Raw genomic sequence first — 18,809 nt, 5'->3', positions numbered from 1 at the left:
TTTGAGCCCTCAGGGCATCCATGAAGTCAGGAAACTTGAGTTAACACAAGCCATTTTCATGCTTGGACTGGTCATTGCTCAGCTCTTTTATATATTGTTTTGCTTTTTTTTTTTTTTTTTTTTTTTTTTTGAGACGGAGTCTTGCTCTGTCGCCCAGGCTGGAGTGCAGTGGCGCGATCTCTGCTCACTGCAAGCTCCGGCCTCCCGGGTTCACGCCATTCTCCTGCCTCAGCCTCCCGAGTAGCTGGGACTACAGGTGCCCGCCAGCATGCCCGGCTAAATTTTTGTATTTTTAGTAGAGACGGGGTTTCACCATGTTAGCCAGGATGGTCTCCATCTCCTGACCTCGTGAGCCATCGCGCCCGGCCATTTTTTTTTTTTTTTTTTTTTTTTTTTTTTTTTTTTTTGTGACAGGGTCTTGCTTTATCGCTCAATCTGGAGTGCAGTGGTGCAATCACAGCTTACTGCAGCCTGGACCTGCCAGGCTCAAGAGATCCTCCCACCTCAGCCTCTCGTGTAGCTGAGAGTACAGGAGCGCGCCACCATGCCCACCCGGCTATTTATTTATTTATTTATTTATTGTAGAGGCAGGGTCTCCCTATGTTGCCCAGGCTTGGTCTCGAGCTGTTAGGCTCAAGCGATCCTACTGCCTCGTCATCCCAAAGTGCTGGGATTACAGGAGGGAGCCACCATGCCCAGCCATTGCTCAGCTCTTCAAAGTCCAATCCTACCTTAGCGTAGGGTTGTCATACCTTATGTATGTCAGTGACTCAGGCCCGCAACCACTACGGGAAATGGACCCAGGATCCTGCAGGAGGGGTAGGGTCTGCAGATCCCGCTGGCCAAGCAGCCCCTAAGGCGCGTCTGGGTTCTGAGGGCTGAGGGCAGCGGGCTACGGGCTGCGGGCTGCGGGCTGTGGGCTGTGGGCTGCGGGCTGCGGCCGCCAGGTGGCGTCCCGACTTCTGTTCGGTCGCCTCCGGCCTTCCCCTCCCTGCGGATCCCTGGGACTGCCCCGGGCAGGGCGTTCGCCCATACCGCGCCCGAGGGCTCGCGCGTTATGTTCACAGACCGTGAAGAAGCTCGACCCCAAACACAGAGGTACTGCTTGCTTTGGCCCCAAAACCCTGGTGCAGGACCTAGGGGACCTAGGGCGGCGGGACGGACATTGGCCCCGCCCTCGCCTCCGCCTGTGACCACGCAACCTCTCACCTCCCGCGGGGAGAAGGGGCGTAAGGTGGGAGCCGAGCTGGGCCCGGAGGAAAGCAAGGCCCTCCAAGAATGTGGGGTCTTCGCCCTTGAAAAAGCGGGTCTTCCAGATGACGCCGTGGCAGAAGGTGCCAGAGCCCCAGCCTTCCTGCCCCGCCCGCGCCGGCCTTGCCCTGCGCTGCGCCCTCCCCCAACCCTCCTTCCTCTTCCCGCCCCGGCCGAAAGCAGAACTGTCCGAAAGTTGAGAGGAAATGGCCCGGGAGCTCCCGGGGTTTCCAACTCGCCTGCAGAGCGCGGGGCTCCGGTGCGGCGCGCGCGGGGCCGCCAGGGGGCGCTGTGGGGGCGGGCCTGCTGCCGGGGACGCGGCTTTTGCGCCGGAGGGAGAGCCGTCGCTGCAAGCCTTAGATTTCTTTAGGAAGGGACAAAGTGATCTGGAGCCCAAGGCTGGGAGAGCCTCTTCGGGCTCCCACCATCAGACAGGATTAATGTCGAGCCCTGAAGGCGGGGTCTCTGTCCCTCCCGCCGCTGCACTCCCAGCACCTGGCACAGTGAATAGGTGCCATATTCACCAAATACTGACTGAGTGGCAACTAACACCAGGAAATGTCCTAAGTCCCGGTGATGAATCAGTGAACAAACAAAGCCTCTGCCTTAGTGAGGTTCATATTCTCCCCTGCGGGGATGGGGAAGACGATAAGCAAAACAGAAGTGTAAATGCATGTAAGATGGGGATAGATGCTGTGGAGAAAAACTAAGCGGGATAAGGAGGGTAAGGAGTGCATGGTGCGGTGGAGACAGAAAGGTCAGGCAAGGCTCTGATGGGAGAGGGACGCTTCAGCAGATCCTTCCAGGAAGGGGCGAGTCAGCTAGGAACCGAAAAATAAGGAACACTTCAAATGTGTTAAGTGAATGAGTTTTAGAGGCAGGATGCCACACTGAGCAATGGCCCCTCTGGTGTAACCTGTCCTCCCTCTCTCCACACCTGTCTGCTCCCCTTCATCCATCCATTCATCCATCCAGCCATCCCACAGGCACCTACCTGCTCCATGCTGGACCTTATGTGGAGTATATTTCATTGCCATATCCCCTACACGCAAGGATATAGAAATGAAAAAGACATACTCCTGCCAGGCGCGGTGGATCACGCCTGTAATTCCAACACTTTGGGAGGCCGAGGCGGGAAGATCACAACATCGGGAGTTCGAGACCAGCGTGACCAACATGAGGAAACCCCATCTTTACTAAAAATACAAAAATTAGCCGGGCGTGGTGGCGCGCGCCTGTAATCCCAGCTACTCGGGAGGCTGAAGCAGGAGAATCGCTGGAATCCGGGAGGCAGAGGTCGCAGTTAGCCAAGATTGTGCCACTGCACTTCAGTCCGGTCAACAGAGCGAGACTCCGTCTCAAAAAAAAAAAAAAAAAAAAAAGAAAAAAGAAAAGAAAAAGACATACTCCTTGAAGGGAAAAAGGGCCTCACTTTTACTCTGGTGGTACCAGAGAATGGCATAGCCCTTTCAGAGAGTAATTGGACAGCTTCTCACTTTTAAATATGGCCACCGTTTGCACCCAAAGCCCCAGTCTGGGACTGGCAGCCAGGCATTTCACAGAGGTCAGTCAGGCCCACTGACTGGAACTAGACTGTGGATTTTAACTCCAACCACATCCCTTATCAGCTCTAAAACCCTGGACATGCCATTTATCTGTCTGCCTCAGCTTTCACATCTGTAAAATTAAGCTAATAAAAATATCTAATTAATCCGAGTTTTGAGCTAATACATTGCAAAGGGCAGGGCAGACACATAGGAAGTGTTCAATACATGTTAGCTATTATTATTAGCTCAGGCAAGGGTTTGAGCAGAAGTGCAATTTGTCTTTTTTTTTTTTTCTCTTGAGACAGGGTCTTACTCTGTTGTCCAGGCTGGAGTGCAGTGGCGCCATCTTGCCTCACTGCTACCTCCATCTCCCAGGTTCAAGAGATTCTCCCACCTCTGCCTCCCCAGTAGCTGGGACTACAGGTGCCTGCCACCACACCCGACTAATTTTTGTATCTTTTGGTAGAGATGGAGTTTCACCATGTTGGCCAGGCTGGTCTCAAACTCCTGACCTCAAGTAATCCGCCCACCTCAACCTCCCAAAGTGCTGGGATTACAGGCATGAGCCACCGTGACTGCCCCAAATGCTCTCTGCAAAATTATCTGCATAGCTCTATACGGAGGCAACCTCAATAAAGTTCCATCAATAGGGAAATAAATTTGATTACAGTCTATCTGTACTATAGAAGAAAATGTAATTTTAAGAAGATTGTGCTAATGGGAGACAATTTGAGACCCATATCAGCAAGTCAGACCAAATGTGAAAAAGCAGTGAGTCCTGTGAAACATTGGGATGTGTGACATAGGGAAGCCTGGAGGGGACTTGGCCTCTGGGGGCCTCTGTTTCTCCAGTGAGAGACAATTGAGCTGTTATCTGAACTGTCAGTCAATACTAATCAAATTTTTTAAATGCACACATCTTTTAACCCAACAGTTCCACTTTTAGGAGCTTATTCAACAGATACACTTGCATATTTGCACTAAGAATCATAAAAAAGATTTGCAGAAATGCTGTCAAAGGCAAGAACAACCTAAATGTCCATCAACAGAGGAAGTGTTAAAAAATTATGATGTAGCCATCCAGTGAAAGCTTATGTAGCCTTTAAAGTTATCAAAGCAGGTCTAGATGTGTGGATGTAGAAAAATTACATGTAAAATAGTCTTCAATTACGAAAAAAAAAAGACAAAGAAAAGTTCAAGTACTCACAATAAGAGTCATGAAAACTTTTGAGAGGGCAGGCAGCCGCTCTGGGGACCCCCAAGGAGATAGCCTCGGATAATGATGAGTCCTGAAGCCAGAATGCCCCCTCATTCAGCTTCGTTTCTTCTCTCCACCCTCAGTGCCTAGGACAGGACAGGACGGGACAAGTACTTATTGAGCACCACAGAGAGAGAGAGAAGATCGGACAGGCTCTCGGTCCTCTGAGGCTCACAACAAACAAAATGTGATGGGACAGCCCCTTGGAGTAACTCCAAGTCTGAGCTCAGCAGAGCTACAAGACTTCAGGATGTGCAGAACCTAAGTTTCCCATCATTTCATCCCTGCTAGTGCTCTGGGCTGGGCTGAAGCAGCTTGTTCTGCTAGATTTGGAACACACAAGCGCCTCGAGGAGGCAGAGCAACACACACTGACCCTATCAGGCCCAGCTGAGCCCAAGAGTTTCCCAGCCTTGCCCCATCTAACCATACCCTTTCAGGCGTCTTATCTGGATCCTGTAAGTCTTGGCCCCCAGTCCATCTCGATGCAAGCAAAAATCCCTTGGACCCCGAAAGCTACTGAAATTTTAAAAATAAAAAAAATTAAATTAAAAACAGAAGAAATCTGAAAAAAAAACCTGAGATCTACAATCTCACAAAGAAATAAAAGAATATGAAATTGCTAGTATTCAATGATTATTGTTACTTTAAAAATGGCAGCTTTATACGGCTAATCTTAAGTAATTAAAACAACTTTGAGATATTATTTTTATCCTTTCATATTGGCAAAGATTAAAAAGGTTTACTGACATCTTGAATCAACAAAACTTTGGAGAAACAGGCACATTAAGGGCAAAAGACAAACTTGTACCATCCCTATGAAAGGTGATTTTGGCAATTAACTGTTAAATAACAAATCTCAATACCCTTTGGCCCAGCTGTTCCACTGGTAGAAGGTTATTCTACAGATATACTCACATACCTGGAATGTACACAGTTATTAATCACAACATTGTTTGTAATCACAGAGAATAAGAAAAAACCAAATACTCATCAATTAGTGGACTGGTTAAATAAATTATAGTACATTCTCTCTCTCTCTCTCTCTCTCTCTCTCTCTCTCTCTCTTACACACACACACAAAACAAAACAAAACAAATTATCAGTAAAAATTAAATAAGAAATCTCTTTAGGGGCCAGGCGCGGTGGCTCAAGCCTATAATCCCAGCACTTTGGGAAGCCAAGGCAGGCAGATCACCTGAGGTCAAGAGTTTGAGACCAGCCTGGCCAATATGGTGAAACACCATTTCTACTGAAAATACAAAAAACTAGCCTGGCATGGTGGGGTACGCCTGTAATCCCAGCTACTCAGGAGGCTGAGACACTAGAATTACTTGAGGTGGAGGTTGCAGTGAGCTGAGATGGCACCACTGCACTCCAGCCTGGACAACAGAGCAAGACTCTGTCTCAAAAAAGAAAAAAGAAATCTCTTTAGGTACTGATTTGAAATGCTCTCTAAGATCTAATCTCATCTCTATGCAAATTTTTAAAAACACGCACACAAGGTACAGAACAATGTGTATAGTATGTTACCATCTGGGTAGAAAAGGTGTGTTATGGTGTCTAAAAAATTGAAAACGTGTTGTAGAGGGGAACTTGGATAGCTGGAAAATAGAAGTAGGAGGGAAACTTTTCATTAAATTGCTGTTTTGTGCCTCTTGAATTTTGAATCCTCGGAATAATTGCCCAGTCAAAACCAACAGCAAACAAAGCACACCTGAGGAAACAATGAGGCTTTCTAGAGTGGAAAGCCAGGAACCTGGAGCTTAGAGGCAACCTGAGGAGGCAAAACTAATCCAAGTGGGGTAGAGGGAGACTGCCACAAGGCCATAGCTCACCTAAGCCAGGGAAGAAGGCGATCTGCAGTGGGCCGAGAACCAAAGGAGTGGCCCCATTACCATCAGTCCCAATGACCCACCCTGTGCTTCCTGTCCCTGTGACTCTAGGCTCTGCAAGGTTAGAGACCCTAGTCCCCAAAGGCGCTGCACCCTTGCCAGGGGACATAACAAGGGTCCCATTGAATTACAAGCTATAGCTACTCACCAGTGTCTAGCTGATGAGAGGAAGAGTCCCCATAACAGCAGGAGTAATTGATGGCAATCAGATCACTGCAGCCTCCACCCCCAACTCCCCTGACCGCACCACCCACTCCATCTTGGGTTCAAGCAATTCTCCTGTCTCAGCCTCCCAAGTTGCTGGGACTACAGGGGCACACCACCACATTTGGCTAATTTTCGTGTTTTTTGTAGAGATGGGGTTCTTGCTAGGCTGCCCAGGCTGGTCTCCAACTCCTGGGCTCAAGCCATCCGCCCCCCTTTGGGCTCCCAAAGTGTTGAGATTACAGGTGTGAGCCACCACGCCCTTCCCCTACACTGTAATTGTGAATGGACATGTGTAGTAACCCCAGTCTAAGAGGGGTATAATTACCAAGGGTCAGTCCATTGCATAAGATACAACCAGCAAAAGTGATACATGAGGGTGAGGGGGATTGAGTAGATAGTGGAGGAGGGAGAAGATAAGTACCAGTTACAACCGTGAGATCAGCTGCAGCAATGGGAGCTGTAGCTGTCCAACTAGTTAGAAAAAGAGGCCTCGAGGAACCACAGGGGAACTTCTCCCTGGACCTGTGTGGAAAAGCATGTTTGTGCAATACCAGGAGGTGAACTGAAGCAACTATGAGAATGTGTGTCTCAGATCTCACCTGCAGGGAGTATATTTGACCAATGGTCCCATGTGTGTGCTCTGAAATCTGTCAGAGCACAGGCTGCTCCCAGTCAATGTCTGAGCATTGTGGGAACACTGTACCCAGGAGATGTAGGACTCCTCTCAGAGGCAGTTTTGGCTCAAAGACTCCCCCCTCAAAAGTGATGCCAAAACTTTCTTATAATTGCACTGCACTGTAAGATTCTTCCCATCTAACTTGCCTTCCTTCCTTCCTCCCCTCTCTTCTCCATCACAGCCTGATGCTCTCCCAGCCTTTACCAGCTTCACTTCTATTTTCCCTTTCAGGCCTTTTCTCAGTAAATCTCTCCAGATCTAACCCAATCTTGGCATCTACTTTTTGGAAGGCCTGCACTAACACAAAAACTATTGCTATTGTGTATAAAAGTGAGTTCCAAGCTTCCCGGAAGTCAAAGGAAAAATATTATATTACTATATAGTATTCATTAGTGCTCTTCATGAAACACTTCTAGCTCCCCCACTTCCAGGCACCTTGGTACGATTGATTCCTTGAATTGGATAGGGCCATGTGACTAGATATGTTTTTTGTTTTTTTTTTTTTTTTGAGACGGAGTCTTGCTCTGTAGCCCGGGCTGGAGTGCAGTGACCGGATCTCAGCTCACTGCAAGCTCCGCCTCCCGGGTTTGCGCCATTCTCCTGCCTCAGCCTCCGGAGTAGCTGGGACTACAGGCGCCCGCCACCTCGCCCGGCTAGTTTTTTTTTTGTATTTTTAGTAGAGACGGGGTTTCACCGTGTTAGCCAGGATGGTCTCCATCTCCTGACCTCGTGATCCGCCCGTCTCGGCCTCCCAAAGTGCTGGGATTACAGGCTTGAGCCACCGCGCCCGGCCGCGACTAGATATGTTGCTTTAAGTTAGTAAGATTTAGGGAGGCCAGGCACGGCAGCTCACACCTGTAATCCCAGCACTTTAGGAGGCCAAGGTAGGCAGATCACTTGAGCCCAGGAGTTCAAGACCAGCCTGGCCAACATGGCAAAACCCTGTCTCTACTCAAAACACAAAGAAATTAGCCAGGCATGGGCCTAGCGCGGTGGCTCACGCCTGTAATCCCAGTACTTTGGGAGGCCAAGGAAGGTGGATTGCCTGAACTCAGGAGTTCAAGACCAGCCTGGGCAACATGGTGAAACCCTGTCTCTACTAAAATACAAAAAATTAACCGGGTGTGGCAGCGTGTGTCCGTAGTCCCAGTTATTCAGGAGGCTGAGGCAGGAGAATTGCTTGAACCCTGAAGGCGGAGGTTGCAGTGAGCCAAGATAATGCCACTGTACTCCAGCCTGGGCGACAGAGCAATACTCCGTCTCAAAAAAAAAAAAAAAAAAAGGCCGGGCGCGGTGGCTCAAGCCTGTAATCCCAGCACTTTGGGAGGCCGAGACGGGTGGATCACAAGGTCAGGAGATCGAGACCATCCTGGCTAACCCGGTGAAACCCCGTCTCTACTAAAAAATACAAAAAACTAGCCGGGCTAGGTGGCGGGCGCCTGTAGTCCCAGCTACTCGGGAGGCTGAGGCAGGAGAATGGCGTGAACCCGGGAGGCGGAGCTTGCAGTGAGCTGAGATCCGGCCACTGCACTCCAGCCTGGGTGACAGAGCGAGACCCCGTCTCAAAAAAAAAAAAAAAAAAAAGAAGAAAAGAAAATAATAAAAAAAGAAATTAGCCAGGCCTGGTGGCACAAGCCCGTAATCCCAGCTACTCGGGAGGCTGAGGCACAATAGTCATTTGAACCTGGGAGGCAGAGGTTGCAGTGAGCCAGGATTGCTCCACTGCACTCCAGCATGGGTGACAGAATGAGCTTCTGCCTCAAAAAAAAAAAAAAAAGGCGAGGGGAAATCATTTTTGTAACCATAACCCAGACTCTCCTGACTAACGTACATTGGTTCCTATTATCTAATTATCTAATTCAGTGTTTGCCAATAGCAATGCTATCGACATTTGGAATCATAATTCTTTGCTGTAGGGACTGTACTATGCAAGTAGGATGTTTTAGCAACATCCCCGTCCTCTACCCACTAGATAACAGTAGTAAGATTTTCACAGTTGTGACAACCAAAAATGTCTTCAGACATTGCAAAATACCCACTGCGGGACAAAATCGCCACCAGTTAAGAACTACTCATGTAATGAAGAGCAGTAAAACCTTTCTTCAAAAGAGATCAAGGGGCCGGGCCCAGTGACTCACACCTGTAATTCCAGCACTTTGGGAGGCTAAGGCAGGAGGATTGCTTGAGGCCAGGAGTTCAAGACCAGCCTGGGCAACATGGTGAAACCCTGTCGACAAAAAAGTGGCTGGGCACAGTGGCTCACACCTATAATCCCAGCACTTTGGGAGGCCAAGGCAGATGGATCACCTGTGGTTAGCAGTTCAAGACCAGCCTGACCAGCATGGAGAAACCCCTTCTCTACTAAAAATACAACATTTGCCAGGCGTGGTAGCACATGCCTGTAATCCCAGCTACTCAGGAGGCTGAGGCAGGAGAATCACTGTAACCTGGGAGGCGGAGGTTGTGGTGAGCTGAGATAGCGCCATTGCACTCCAGCCTGGGCAACAAGAGAGAAACTCTGTCTCAAAAAAAAAAAAAAATTAGCCAGGCATGGTGGTGCGTGTCTGTAGTCCCAGCTACTTGGAAGGCTGAGGTGGGAGAATTGCTTGAGCTGAGGAGGTAAAGGGTCCAGTGAGCCAAGACAGTGCCACTGTACTTCAGCCTGCATGACAGAACCAGACCCTGTCCAAATAAATAAATAAGATCAAGTTTACAATGGAATCATATAAAATGCTCAGTTTAAAATCAGAAAAGGCAGAAAAAGAAGGAAGAGAATATAACAAGTAGAAAACAGTTACAAACATGGTGAATATTAAGCTGCAGTGGGCCGGGAAGTCCTCCTGGGCCTGGGAACTAAAGGATGGAAGCAGGCGTGGCCTATATCAATAATCACTTTAAAGGTGAATAGTCTCAAGAGAATGAGATGACAAGCCACAGACTGGCAGGAAATATTTGAAATTCTGTACTTTCAGCTCAATTTTACTAAAATCCTAAAACTACTCTAACAAATGAAGTCTATTTTTAAAATATTTTTGAAATGTGACTAGCCTAAATACACAAAATAAAAGATATTGTCAGAATGGGCAAAATAACCTACAGCTAGCATTACAGTTAGTAGTAAAAAATTGGATGCCTTCCCCCTAAAATTGGGAACAAGGCAAGGATTTTCTCTCTTACCACTGTTACTCAACACCGTACTAGAAGTCCCAGCTACTGTGATAGGCCAAGAAGAGGAAGCAAATGCAGATTGCGAAGGAGCTACAGATGACATGATTGTCTATGCAGAAAATCCCAAATAATTGGCAAAACAACTTCAGGAACTAATACATAAATATAGCAAGGTCGCAGTTCACAATGATATAAATAAACAATTAAATGAGAGAGAAGTGATAAATATTCTTTGTAGAAGGATTCTAAATAATATATATAGTCCAGGCACAGTAGCTCCTATCTATAATCCCAGCACTTTGGGAGGCTGAGGCAGGAGGAGTACAGGAGTTTGAGATCAGCCTGGACAACATAGCGAGACCTCGTCTCTACAAAAAATAAACAAAATTAGCTAGCATAGTGCCACACACCTGTAGTCCCAGCTACTCAGGAGGCTGAGGTGGGAGGATTGCTTGAACCCAGGAGGTTGAGGCTGCAGTGAGCCAAGATCATACCACTGCACTCCAGCCTGGGCAACAGAGAAAGACCCTGTCTCAAAAAAATAATAATAATCAAAAAATCAATGTATATAGATACTCCCCCATTGTTATAGGTTTAACTGTGTTCCATAAAAAGATAGGTTAACTGGGCATGGTGGCTCAGCCTATAATCCCAGCACTTTGGGAGGTCAAGACAGGCAGATCACGAGGTCAGGAGATCCTGGCTAACACAGTGAAACCCTGTCCCTACTAAAAATACAAAAAATTAGCCGGGCGTGGTGCCTGTGGTCCCAGCTACTCCGGAGGCTGAGGCAGGAGAATGGCATGAACCCAGGAGGCGGAGCTTGCAGTGAGTGGAGATCGTGCCACTGCACTCCAGCCTGGGCGACTGAGCAAGACTCCGTCTTCAAAAAAAGAAAAGAAAAAAAAAATATGTTGAAGCCTAAACCCTGGTACCTGTGACCTTATTTGGGTAGGGTCCTTGCAGGTAGAATCAAGTTAAAATGAGGTATTTAGTGTGAGCCCTAACCAAGTACGACCGATGTCATTATAAAAAGAAGAGGAGAGCCACAGACAAAGACAAAGAGAACAGAAGGAGAACATCATGTGCACACAGAGGCAGAGAGTGGATTCATGTGTCTATAAGGCCAAGGGTTGCCAGCAGCACCAGAAATTAAGAGAAAGGTGCTGCGGTTTGAATGTGTCCCCGAAGTTCATGTGTTGGAAACTTAATCTCTAGTATATCAGTGTTGAAAGATGAGGTCTTTAAGAGATGAATAGGTCATGAGGGCTCTGCCGTCATCAATAAATTAATACCATATTGTGGGAGTTGGTTAGGTATCTTGGAAGTGGGTTCCAGATAAAAGAATGAATTTGACCCCCATTCCCTTCTCTCTCACAAGTATGTTCTCTTGTCTTTCTGCCTTACACAATGGAATGAGCAGCAAGAAGGCCTTCACCAGATGCAGTGCCCTTGAATGTGGCCTTCCCAGCCTCCAGAACTTTTAAGAAATAAGTCTCTGTTCTTCATAGATGACCCAGTCTCAGGTATTCTGTTATAGCAACATGAAATGAACTAAGACCGAAGACATGGATCAAATTCTCCCCTAGGACCTTCAGAGAGAGCATGGCCCTGCTGACATTTTGATTTCAGACTTCTAGCCTCTAGAACAGGGGTTCCAACCCCTGGGCTGAGGACCAATACCAATCTGTGGCTTGTTAGGAACCGAGCTGCACAGCAGGAGGTAAGTAGCAGGCGAATGAGCATTGCCTGAGCTCTGCATCCTGTCAGATCAGTGATGGCATTTGATTCTTATGGGACCGTGAACCCTATTGTGAACTGCGCATGTGAGGGATCTAGGTTGCACATACCTCGTTGAGAATCTAACTAATGCCTGATGATCTGAGGTGGAACAGTTTCATCCCAAAACCATCCCCCCAGCCCCCACATCTGTGGGAAAACTGTCTTCCATGAAACTGGTCCCTGGTGCCAGAAAAGTTGAAGACTGCCACTCTAGAACCATAAGAGAACACATTTCTGTTCTTTTACGCCACCAGTGTGTGGTACTTTGTCACCATTGCCTTAGGAAACTGACATACTCCTCAAGGAGGTGGAACATAACTCCCACACTTAAGGAGTGGGCATAGTGACTTCCTTCCAAAAAGAACACAGTGGAAAAGGGCTAAAAAAAGTAACTTTACATTGGTGAAACCTGATGAAGCCAGGTGACCAAGCTCAACATCAATGGCGATGACTCATGTTGATTGTATGTATTGCATGTACCTTGATATGATGTGATGAATATGTGGTCTTCCTCCCAAAAACCTGTAACCACCAGCCAGGCAGTGTGGCTCATGCCCTGTAACCCCAGCACTTTGGGAGGCCGAGGCAGATGGATCACCTAAGGTCAGGAGTTCGAGAACAACCTGGCCAACATGGTGAAACCCCATCTCTACTAAAAATGCAAAATTTAGCTGGGTGTGGTGGCAGGAGCCTGTAATCCCAGCTACTCGGGAGGCTGAGGTAGGAGAATTGCTTGAACCCAGAAGACGGAGGTTGCAGTGAGCCAAGTTCCCACCACTGCACTCCAGCCTGGGTGACAGAGCGAGACTCCATCTCAAAAAATAAAAAAAAAAATTAGCCAGGTGTGGTGGGGGGCACCTGTAATCCCAGCTACTTGGGAGGCTGAGGCAGGAGAATCACTTGAACCTAGGAGGCAGAGGTTGCAGTGAGCCGAGATCACACCACTGCCCTCCAGTCTGAGTGACAGTGAAACACGAAACTCCATCTCAAAAAAAAAAAACACCCTATAACCCCAGTCTAACTGTGGGAAAAACATTGAAAACACTGGACAGATTCCAATGGAAGAGCATTCTACAAAATACCAGACCAATACTAATCAAAACTGTCAAGGTTATCAAAACCAAGGAAAATCTGAGAAACCACCCCAAGCCAACAGGAGCCTAAGGAGACATGATAACTAGATGCAGTGTGATATACTGAATGGTATCCTGGATTACAAAAAGGACATTAGGTAAAAATTAAGGAAATCGGCTGGGTGCAGTGGCTCACACCTGTAATCCCAGCACTTTGGGAGGCCAAGGCGGGCAGATCACGAGGTTAGGAGTTGGAGATCAATCTGGCCAACATGGTGAAACCCGTTTCTATTAAAAATACAAAAATTAGCTGCGCACAGTGGCAAGCATCTGTAATCCCAGCTACTCGGGAGGCTGAAGCAGGAAAATCTCTTGAAGCTGGGAGGCAGAGGTAACAGTGAGCCAACCTCGCACCACTGCACTCCAGCATGGGTGACAGAGCAAGACTCTAGCTCAAAAAAAAAAAAAAAAAAAAAAAATTTAAGAAAATCTGGGCCAGGTATGGTGGCTCACACTTATAATCCCAGAACTTTGGAAGGCCAAGGCAGGAGGATTGCTTGAGCCCAGGAGTTTGAATTTACAATGAGCCATGGTCATGTCACTGCACTCCAGCCTGGGTGACAGAGGAAGATCTTGTCCCTAAATTTAATTTAAAAATAAATAAATAGGCCGGGCGCGGTGGCTCAAGCCTGTAATCCCAGCACTTTGGGAGGCCGAGACGGGCGGATCACGAGGTCAGGAGATCGAGACCATCCTGGCTAACACGGTGAAACCCCGTCTCTACTAAATACAAAAAAGTAGCCGGGTGAGGTGGCGGGCGCCTGTAGTCCCAGCTACTCGGGAGGCTGAGGCAGGAGAATGGCGTAAACCCGGGAGGCGGAGCTTGCAGTGAGCTGAGATCCGGCCACTGCACCCCAGCCTGGGCGGCAGAGCAAGACTCCGTCTCAAAAAAATAAATAAATAAATAAATAAATAAATAAATAAATAAATCTGAATAAACTGTGGACTTCACTTATAATCATTGATCAATATTGGTTAATTAACTGGAACAAATGGGCCATACTAACATAAGATTAATAATAGGAATAATAGGAGAAACAGAGTGGAGTATAGGGGGAACTATATCTTCAATTTTTTCTTTTCTTTTTTTTTTTTTTTGAGCTGGAGTTTCACTCTGCTCACATAGGCTGGAGTGTAGTGGCGTGATCTCAGCTCACTGCAACCTCTGCCTCCCAGATTCAAGTGATTCTCCTGTCTCAGCCTCCTAAGTAGCTGAGACTACAGGTGCAGGCCACCATGCCCAGCTAATTTTTGTATTTTAAGTTGAGAAGGGTTTCACCATGTTGGCCAGGCTGGTCTCAAACTTCTGACCTCAAGTGATCCACCTGCCTCAGCCTCCCAAAGTGCTGGGATTACAGGTGTGAGCCACAACGCCTGGCCTATATCTTCAATTTTTATATAAGTCTAAAACTGTTCCATAAAATCTATTTCAAAAAAATTTTTTTTTTTTTGAGACAGAGTCTTGCTCTGTCAGCCAGGCTGGAGTGCAGTGGTGCAATCTTGGCCACTGCAACCTCCGTCTCCCGGGATCAAGCAATTCTCCTGCCTCATCCTCCCGAGTAGCTGGGATTACAGGCATATGCCACCATGCCCGGCTAATTTTTGTATTTTTAGTAGAGACGAGGTTTCATCATGTTGGCCAGGCTGGTCTTGAACTCCTGACCTCAGGCAATCCACCCGCCTCGGCCTCCCAAAGTGCTGGGATTACAGGTATGAACCACCGAGCTCAGCTTCAAAATTTTGTAAGATGAAAGAAAAGCCAGTGCTGCAAAGATGTCAATATTCCTCCAAAATGCTATAAAAGTTAACTTTTTTTAAGAGAACAAATTTATTATGGTGCTTACTCTAAGAAAATTTGCCATTTGATCTTCATATCATTGCTGGTTGTCATCATAATGAACTTTTTTTTTCCATTGTAGTTCTACGTTCTTTGTGGCAGAACTGTTTCCTATGTGAATGCCTCACTTGATGATCTTGGTTGAAGATGAGGGTATGCAGTCATGTCATTATTCCCTGAAGGATGGTTTGCAGTGGGCTGCAGGTGAAGAGCTTCGCAATAGACATGTCCTTCAGGGAGGCCCTCAGCTTTCCTGAACAAGACCCCACAGAAAGGCTGCATCTGAGTGGGCTCACCATGACTTAAGACCTAGAATCCATTTTTACAAATTAAAACCCTTAGTTCTGTCCCTTTTGCCCAGAGCCTATATACCTATAGAAGGCTGGTCTGACTGAGCTCCACGGGCAGATGTAGAAGCCAGAACCAAACCTGTAAGAGGCCAGAAAACCAATCTGGCCAGGTGACCCTTCAGGAAAATACGGAAATAGTAATAATCCCACTAACACATAATATTTGCCAAGTAAACATTTTTATTGGCCAGGCGCAGTGGCTCACGCCTGTAATCCCAGCACTTTGAGAGGTTGAGGCAGGCAGATCACTTGAACCCAGGAGTTTGAGACCAGCCTGGCCAATTTGGTGAAATCCTGTCTCTACAAAAAAAAATTAATAATAATAATACAAAAATTAGCTGGACGTGGTGGCATGTACCTGTAGTCCCAGCTACTTGGGAGGCCAAGGCAGGAGGATCACCTGAGCCCAGGAAGTTGGGGCTGCAGTGAGCTGAGATTGAGCCACTGTACTCCAGCCTCACTCTAGGGTCTCACTCCCTCACTCCAGGACAACAGAGTGAGATCCTATCTCAAAATATATATATATATATAAAATATATATATTAGTATGATGACCAAGGGTTACCCCATACTACCCCATTACTGTGCATATTAATAGCAAAAGGAGGAAAGAGCCTTTACAATGGAGGGACTTGGCAATTACTATCTGAACACAATCTGCAGATGTAAGATCACCAATGGTGGGGCAACCTGACATGATGTCTTGCTGGTATGATGCAATATAAAGTAATTTTTTTTTTTTTTTTTTTTTTGAGACAGAATCTTACTCTGTCACCCAGGCTGGAGTGCAGTGGCATGATCCTGGCTCACTGCAACATCTGCTTCCCAGGTTCAAGCAATTTTTGTGTTTCAGCCTCCTGAGTAGCTGGGATTACAGGCATGCATCACCCAGCTAGTTTTTGTATTTTTAGTAGAGATGGGGCTTCGCCAAGTTGGCCAGGCTGGCCTCAAGTGATTCACCTGCCTCGGCCTCCCAAAGTGCTGGTATTGCAGGTGTGAGCCACCACGCCCAGCCTACAATGTCACCTTTGAAAAACTTCTTACCATAAAAGCAAACTCAAATCCAACTGAAGCTACAGAGTTGACTTTTATTTTACAGGAAGTACAAGAAGCAGAGGAAGAAGTTAAATAACAACGTGAAGAAACCATCAGACAAGTCCTAAATGTGGGGATATTCTACAACTGTTCTTGTCTTTTCAAAAACTCTGTGTGAAATAAAAAAGATGAGGGGATTGGGGAGCAGTTCTCTATTCCACACATTCAGTAACATAGACTTCTACGATCTGTGATGCTGTCATGGTTAACACACTTCCTACAAGGCCACCCAGAAACAGGAAGGGATCATGCAGAATCTTTTTTTTTTTTTTTTTTGAGACGGAGTTTCACTCTTGTTGCCCAAGCTGGAGTGCAATGGCATGATCTCGGCTCATTGCAACCTCTGCCTCTCGGGTTCAAGCAATTCTCCTGCCTCAGCCCCCCCAAGTAGCTGGGATTACAGGCACTACAGGTGCCCGCCACCACACCCAGCTAATTTTTTGTATTTTTAGTAGAAATGGGGTTTTACCATGTTAGCCAGGCTGGTCTGGAACTCCTGACCTCAGGTGATCCACCCTCCTCAGCCTCCCAAAGTGCTTGGATTATAGGCATGAGCAACCACACCCAGCCACCACACAGAATCTTACAGGATGGGCCGGATGTCAGGAGTTCAAGACCACCCTGGGCAACGTGGTGAAACCCTGTCTCTACTAAACATACAAAAAATGAGCCAGGCATGGTGGTGTGCGCCTGTAATCCTAGCTACTCAGGAGACTGAGGCAGGAGAATTGCTTGAACGTGGGAGGTGGAGGTTGCAGTGAGCCAAGACCAAGCCATTACACTCTCTCCTGGGCAACAACAGTGAAACTTAGTCTCAAAAAAAAAAGTATTACATGATGGTTTTTAATAGGCGAAGCCTCAAAGGGCTATATGTCAGCTCCTACTTACATTTTTTTGGCCATAACTTTATAAAGCTTCCTATCTAGCTGCAAGAGAGCTAGGAAGTGCGACCTGGCTAGAAGCTTAGGAAGGAGAGGAAAGGGTTTTGGTGAGCATCTAGTCGGTCTCTCCACACATATGGTAAGCACCACTTACCCCTCCAGTAGGAGAGGTCTCAGCGTGGTCTCTGCCAGGCAACCCTAAACTATGCATACCCTCAGTCCCACGCCAGTCCTCGATGTGAGATGGACTGGCAACCTAGCGTCCGCCTTCCTGCTGTCATCCCCCAGAGTCAGTCAATCACTAAATAGCAACCTCTCCACCCTTACACATGTCTCCAAATAGCCACTGCCTTTCTGTCTGCAACTGCCAGAGCTTTGTGCAACAGCCTTCCACCTGGTCTCCCTTCATGCAAGGTTTCCGCTCTCAGGGAGTTTATTTTCTTCTATGAGGCTGCAAGTGAGCAAATACATAAAGGAACAAGAGAATGGCAGGTTCTATGCGGAAGCAGATGTTGAAATGGTAGAGATAGCTGGGGCGGAGAGGAGGGGTTAGTAGGTAGAGAGCAGTCAGTGAAGACCGCACTGTGGCGGTAGCTGTGGCAGATAGTATTATCCAAAAATTATCCAGAAAAACAATATTTCAATTTCCAGTGCTGTTTCAGAACCCTGCCACTCCCTCATCAAGTGGCAGACTCTGTGTTCCCTTCAGTTGAACTCCAGTGGGTCTTTTGTCCTTCTCAACTAATAAAATACAACAGAACTCCCAAGTCTAGGTCAGAAAAGACATTACAGCTTCGACCTGACTTTTGTTTTGTTTTTTTGAGACAGAGTCGCACTCTGTTGTCCAGGCTGGATGACATGCCATGCCATGCAGTGGCATGATCTCAGCTCACTGCAACCTCCGCTTCCTGGGCTCAATCAGTTCTCGTGCCTCAGCCTCCCAAGCAGTTGGGATTACAGGCACACGCCACCATTCCCAGCTAATTTATGTATTTTTTATTGTAGAGACAGGGTTTCACCATGTTGCCCAGGCTGCTCGCAAACACCTGAGCTGAAGCCATCCACTCTCCTCAGCCTCCCAAAGTGTTGGGATTACAAGCGTGAGCCACCGTGCCCAGCCTCTACCTGACTCTTTCGGGACACATTCCCAGGAGCCTAGCTACGTGGAGAACAGCTAAAGCCCCAGCCTTCAACTCTGGCTTAACTCGCAGATGACTGCCATGTGAGTGAGCCAACTCAGAGGCGAATTCTCAGTTAGCCGATTTGCCCCAGCTGATGCTGCGTAGAGCAAAATGAGCCTTTCCCATGAAGCCCTGCCCAAAATACAGATATATGAGCAAAATAAATGATTGTCGTTTTGAAGCCACTGAGTTTTGGAGTGTTTCACTATGGAGCAATAGTAAATGAACTCAGGCCTAAATACCAAGGAGTCAGCCATGAGGAAATATTCATAGAGCATTGTAAGCATAGCCAACAAAAAATCCCATGGCTTGAAGACAGGAACAAGCTTGGCACACTGAGGAACAGAGATGGTCAGGTAGCTGACGGGGAGAGCACTAAGAAGTGTGGTTGGAGAGGAAGGCTGAGCCACATTATGCAAAGCCTCTTGGGCTGTGAAGAAGTCTGAAATGATCAAAAGTTCAGTAGGAGTTCATTCTCCCCATAGCCGCAAGAGCCAACAAGGGTTGTGAGCAAGGCAATGATGGGATTTATTGTATTAAAAGATGGCT

At 47.2% G+C, this 18,809-nt stretch overlaps 1 long non-coding RNA gene across 4 annotated transcripts; it reads left to right on the top strand.

Moving 5' to 3' along the window:
- The first annotated feature begins 993 nt into the window (after window positions 1-993).
- LOC135969638 (uncharacterized) lies at window positions 994-18,441 on the top strand. 4 transcript variants are annotated; one of them, XR_012430753.1, is made up of 4 exons: window positions 994-1,098; window positions 11,513-11,724; window positions 14,836-14,957; window positions 16,203-18,441. It is a non-coding gene; the product is annotated as an uncharacterized lncRNA (long non-coding RNA). The 4 variants fall into 4 exon arrangements; XR_010584959.2 differs by having other exon boundaries at window positions 11,425-11,724; window positions 14,836-14,906; XR_010584958.2 differs by having other exon boundaries at window positions 11,425-11,724.
- Window positions 18,442-18,809: the final 368 nt, after the last annotated feature.

The sequence above is a fragment of the Macaca fascicularis genome, chromosome 2 (assembly GCF_037993035.2).
Source record: "Macaca fascicularis isolate 582-1 chromosome 2, T2T-MFA8v1.1".
NCBI lineage: Eukaryota > Metazoa > Chordata > Mammalia > Primates > Cercopithecidae > Macaca > Macaca fascicularis.
The sequence above is the reverse complement of the archived record's forward strand: the minus strand, read 5'-3'. Positions and strand labels throughout refer to the sequence as shown.